This window comes from Odontesthes bonariensis, chromosome 18 (assembly GCF_027942865.1).
Source record: "Odontesthes bonariensis isolate fOdoBon6 chromosome 18, fOdoBon6.hap1, whole genome shotgun sequence".
Taxonomy (NCBI): Eukaryota; Metazoa; Chordata; class Actinopteri; order Atheriniformes; family Atherinopsidae; genus Odontesthes; species Odontesthes bonariensis.
The window spans coordinates 9,350,238-9,356,752 of NC_134523.1; positions in this window are offsets into that span (position 1 = coordinate 9,350,238).

Here is a 6,515-nt window from a genome sequence, read left to right on the forward strand (position 1 = left end):
ACCGGACGCCAGAATTGATTGCGGCCTCTCTATTCAGTGCTTGCATTCCCACCAGATGTGCGGCAGTGCATTTCAGAAACTCCATTCGTGTGCTTGGAGATCTGCTCTGCTAAACATACGCGACTGTGTATTATTGACGGATGCCGCATCAGCCAGCACGGTCTAGATGAGTCAGAAATGAAGAATCCAATCAATTTTCCTTATGAATCACCAGACTTCCTATCATAAACTACATTTCTACTTCCATTCTGGTGAATGGAGAAGTGGGTAAACTCTTAATTTCTGGATTAACAGGATTCTGGATTTCAGGATTAACACTGTACTATACACAATGACACTTGCGAGTACTTTGCTTCATTTAGCTGACAAAAAATAGGTCAGTAAAATGTATGCATTGTCACCTATCCTCTGCTAACAGATTAATATCTTAAATCACATGCCTCAACCTTACCAACCCATCCAATAAAGGCTCCCAGTGCTAGCCAGTGAGAGGAAGAGACAAGCAGATCATGACATTTTCTCCTTAGGAAAAAATATTGGCTTGCAGCAAACTGCTGGATTTGATGCACAACGGAGGGGACCTTGAAGTTGGTTTACTCCATTATCACTGAATATTAACTGGGTATACTCTACAAACCCAAAGATACTCTTTTTTAATACACTGACAATATTGATATGACTAGCTGCATAAGGCCAGAAATCCGACTGTCGGTTTGGCATGTAGTTTGGCAGTGTTCAGGTTTATTAGTGAGAACATGAAAGAAGACACGGAGTGAAAATGAACTGCAGGAATTTCAGGAGCAGACTATGAGTGATCAGGGTATTAGATTATAAATTACAACTGAAATACATGGTACTGCGCAAGTAAATTAAATCTGTACAGTCAGGGAAGAGGATACACTCCACTTCTGCAATATTCCCAGTGTGGAATGATGCTGCTTGAGGAAAAAAACTGAAATGCAGAATGAACCTGGTGTAATTAAATCTTGTGAGAACAAGGGGAGTGTTTTGTAGTTCTAACAATAATTGTTTTTGTAATCAGAAAACAAAAGCTTTCTTGAATTTAAAAACTTAAACGTATATGCACTTTGATCTGTTTTCAGGCTTACCTCTGCTGTCGCTGCACACAGTGTACTTGAATGGATGGCGTAATTTTACTCTTGATCCCAAGAGTCAGAGCTGAATTGTAATCAATCTAAATAATCATTCTTCTATTAGAACAGCTCTTCTCCTTAACCCCTGACTGGTAGACAGTCGTATTTAGTGGTATATGAATGGAAAAGTTCTTTAAAGAATCACTGACAATCATAAAGGCTGACAGTCATGCTTATGTTTCGACTCCCAGGCTCAGGGAGTTATAACAGTCATCACAGTAAAACAACCATGATTTCACTCAATAGTCCTGTCATGTTTCAACAGGCTGTTTATTAAAATCTCTCAGCCAGCCAGCAACCACACGCCACACTCTTGGTTATGGCGCCCAGAAAACCCTCTCTCACATCTCAGCTGTCGCACCCAATCTCTGTCTCTTCCTCTGTTTTAGTGCTACAGCTCTTATTTTCCCTCTTGCTGTCCCAGTGGTGGTTTCCTAAGTATGACATCATCACTCAGCGCCTGAGTGAGGGCTCAGTGACCCATGATGCACTTCAGCATTGTGGCTTCACCCGAGTTTAACTTGTTTAAGACAAAAAAAAGGGAACTTTCTGAGAAAATCTTATGCAGGGGTGTTGAGTCTCGGACTGTAACCTGTATGTATTTCTGTCACATCTTTCAACAAATTGTTCATTTTCGATCTCAAAAACAAAACAAATGGAAGACCAAACCTCCCACTTGGGACAGGATTCTACGGTCTCCGGATTTAAAAATGGCAAAGGACGGTGAGTTTCCTTTCCTCCGTTAAATGTATGTCCGATTGGCACAAAATCCACAACGAGGCCTGCTACACAGCCTCTGACAGGCACTTCCTGGAACAGGGTTTCCTTCCGGGTATGGCTGGGGCCTCGACCCTGATTAAAGCACAAGAGGACAAGGGACACCTGAAAGACGCAGCAGCTAATCAGATGGGAGATGTGCACACACACACACACACACACACAGAGAAAAAGTTATCATGTCCACACACGCTGAGAGCACTGGCAATGAAACATGTCATCAGCAGAAATATACATCAAGCATACAGCCTTTAATCAAGACGGGTACTTCTCTTGCCAAATGTTTATCAAATAATAGTGCATGTGTGTGTGTGTGTGTGTGACTGGCTGTTCAGCTGAAATTGATTTCCCAATGCCTGCTGCTCCGGATACCACAGAAACATAGCACTGCCTCTATTGTCTGCCTCCCAAGGAAATCCCAACCTCTCCCATCGCTTGATTAGCGGCTCACCCGATCGCGTGATCCTTCCTTGACTGTCAGAGTTTCCTCTTGTCAAGAAAAAGAAAAAAGAAAGAAAGAAAAAAACATGTTGAAATGATATACAACCAGGATTACAGAAACTTTAAACACCACAACCTCTCGTTTTCCTTCCATAACAGATGGGTTTACATTTTCACACTTGTAGCAATCCATGAGCTGGAACACATAACTACATGCCAATATACGGACATAGACAATACCCCAATGTCACTGTGTACTGAATACAAAATAGGTGTGTGAACCTATTTTGGCATTAGCACTTGTGTCTCAGTAGGACTCTACTGGATAAAAGCCATGGAAAAGCTAAGCTTTGGATCATGTCTGTGCAGAGTTCTCCAGTTTCTTCAAATTCCTTCATTCTGTCGGCTTTTTTTTTCCGTCTTCTCTAATTGCGATTTACACCTCTCCCTTTCAACTCTCAATCGTTCCATTCTAACCATCTGGTGCCCCTTTCCCACAGGGCCGAGTTCACAGCTAACAACCCACAGCTGGGCTAACATTCACTTCCATACACATTCATTTATTCAAAAGTTAGTAGAAATTGCCGGCAAGTGATCCCCAAGTCTATCTTTCAAATGTTTAGCTCAGGAGACAGGATGGCCTGAGGGTTGGGGTGGCACTGGGTTATGTGGTCCCACCATGACTTAGGGCTTGTCGAGGGGTTGATCGCTGGCAGATGCAGTTTGTGTACTGGCAGCAGGTCACAGTGGGGTAAACCAGCAGTGACAGGATCATTGCAGATCTGTAAAATGTAGAAGCTTTATTACTGTAGCCGAGTCCAGAGTGAATGGAGAACATAGAGCAGGTCTCTTCAGACATGAACTGAGATCCGAACCCTGGTTCCTTCTCCTGTCAGGACACGAAGTCTGGACACTCTCAGCCACCAGACAAACACACACACATACACAGAAAGTGTATCTCAGCTTGATTGAGTCCTTGCTTGAGCACTCCGGGACCTCTTCGAGCCATTTCCCCAGATCCAAATCTAACATGTCATAAGGCCGGAGGATTAATTGTTAATCTTAACAGCCGTCATTATCTGGGATAATTCTAAATTCTTTCATTCTCACCTTGCCAGCACATGTGGCCCGTCTGTTTGACTGCTGAGGAGAACCAGAACACTTTCTTCCACCCTTTTTCTTCCACTCCCATTTTTTCCCCCTTTTTTTTTAGGCTTTCTTTTAGGACTCTGTCTCCCTCCTCTTGCTTCCTGGAGCTAATTTTCAGAATGATTTCATGACCGCAGAATGTCCTAATTACGGTGAGCTGGTCTCCTTTGCTGCAGGGCTACTTTTTAGGCCTGGTAATTCAGTGTGTGTATGTTTCTGTGGGTTCGTGTGTCCGCTAAAAGGAGGGAAACTAGGTTTTGGGGTGGGTAACAGAGTTTTAAGGCAGGGGTACCTGTCATTTTGATGGACGTCTGAGGGACCTGGCTGCCCTTGCGCCCCTGACCTCCTTCTACAGCCCTCCACCACGCCAACATCTCACTCTGTCAGACAGTTAAACCCAGGTGGGGGGGACAAGATGTGTGTGAGAGTGTGTGTTTGTGCCAAAGAGACATAGAACAGGGGTTCCTTCATAGAGACCCCAAAAAGGATGGAATAACATACTTAAAGTCTGCTCATAATGTCTCAGTCAGTGCCAGGAAGACACAAAGGGCTCTTTTTGCATGTTTTGCTGAATTTTATACACTTGATTAAATCAAATAGGAAGTTCAACTATCTTCTGCTGTTTGTAATTATGTTATTTAGAAGCAAGTCTAAGTCTTTAGATCACTTTTTCCAGTCATTCAGTTTGAAGGTAATGAGTTTTGTCTTTTAGCTTATGCAATACTGTGTGTGTGTGTTTGTCCATGTGTGTGTTTCCCGTGTTACACGCCATTATTTACAGACGCGCTTTCTAATTTCACACTTCACACGCTTTCTGTCATCAGCTGGAAATAGAAAAATGAAAAAACAGGCGGCGGCAGCTGATGAGAGTGAAATTGAAAAATGAAAAGAAGTCAAGTCGTGGGGAAAGAGAGAGCGCTGTCGATGGTTTAGCCGTCGGACGCGTGATGGAAACCAATCACCGTGGAAACGGCACGAATCAGCAGACCGCGTCGTAACCCCTCACAAGTACACACATACAGTATGCGTAGCATACATGTCTGCGCACACACGGTAACCTCAGTATTGCTTTTTCAGAGATCTGTACTGTTAAATGAACACGATGGGTTTCCCCAGCAGCTCAGAGGTTCCATTAAACACCCACAGTCAATCTGACACAGAGGCACGCACAAACATGAAACCCAGCACACTGCATCAACCGTTCCACTGTACACAGGCCTTTCATGTATCTCCCTCTGAGCTATTCTTTTGCTGCCTTGTGTCTTTTTCAGCCTCAAATCTGCCTGAATTAATCGTCAATTCTTTTCTGAACTTTTCCTCTTCTCTCTCTGCTTCCCTTCCTTCTTTATACCAAACATTTGCCTGTCAGATGGTGGTAGCAGGGTCTAACAGGCTAGCAGTCGGGGTCCTGTGGTGAAGAGAGAAGGGGGGTTGGCTGTCCATGTCTTTTCCCTGACAGGAGTGGGGTTGCTTTTACACTGTCCAAACGGGTCGAGCCGTCACTCCTGATTAGCTCTCGTGCTGCACAGAGCCATGCAGTCGGGGATCTCTGGAAGCCATTACTCAGCCTGTGAGTGAGTACCCTGTCCCCTCCTTTCACCCTTCAACCCCCCCACCCCCACCGCTTTCCCTTCAACTTAATCACTCACAGCTGAGGAGCCAGAAAAGGAGGAGGCAGAGGTAAGACGGTGGAGTCAGGTCTTAATCAGCAACAAGTGCGATTGATTCCACTTTGTGTGCATAAGCTTTCATTCCCATCTGTACGAGAACACACACACACTCTGGCACGCTCTCACTCACAACAGGCCCATTTGGCCCCCAATGGTGAGCTGCCATGTTCTGCGAGAGGAAAGTCTGCCTCACAGGAACAGGAAATGAAGAAGTAGACACACATACAGGCTGCCTTGTGTCACTGCGGGTGCCAGCCTAAACACACACTCAGACTCCCAATGTCCACCCTCAGCTGGAGCTTGTTAAAACTGAGACTACTGGGCCAGCTTGTCTTTGTCAGAACTCTGATGTCACATTCAAGCTGATGGCTTGGACATTTTCTTATGTGTGGGGGTGTGGGCATGTGTGCGTGGACTGGCAACAAGGCCGAAGAACACTGAGCAAGGGTGACACACAGGCCCCAGGCCCCAAGCCCCCATGTTTTCCCACTACCCCTCTCTTCCGCCAGCAGCTACCCATGATGTCTGCTGGGTGGGCAATGGGTCATAGAGAGAAACTTAAACCTTCATGAAACATGCACTAATCAGCCACACGGTCACAAACAAATATCACTTAATACACATCAGCACCAAAAGCTTAAACCTACTAGAAGGCAAGGAAAATTGCAGGAGAAACTTTTCTTAGCCCTATTATGAGCTTCAAAATTTGCAGTGATTAACAAAGCAACTCCTTCTTGAGCTGCTGGTAGAGGAAGGTTTTCCAGCAAAACTTCAGCATGTTATTACCATGTGATAGCATCCTTGAGCAGATGTAAAATGATGACAGCTGCCAAAGTGATGTGTCACAGTTTCAGAACCAAAATCACTCCACAAGATGAGGATTTGCTGAGGTGACAGGACCACCACCAAATTTACAGGTATGAAAGTGAAACATGGGAGGATGCTGTAACATTCAACATGCTAACTGAGGCCTGTAGATTCTGAGATGAAGCTTTTGGGTTTTTTTGCAGTTTGTTAGAGAATTGCACAATTGGTTCTGGAGGGAACTTGTTGGGACGTCCACTTCAGGGAGGATTGGCATCCATTAGTAAATGATCTTTCACGGACACCAAATTGTTTGTAAATTACCTTATATCCCTTCCCAGATTGGTGAGCGCAAGATCAGCTTGTTTAAGATGCGGCATTGTTTAACACACACCTGAATGCTACAAACCAGCGCTGATGATAATAATACATACTACTGTTGACAAAAGTCGGAATTTCTCTGCATTGAGTACTTTGGATAAATAATTATAGATATTTTACATGTAGCACGTGTACAATG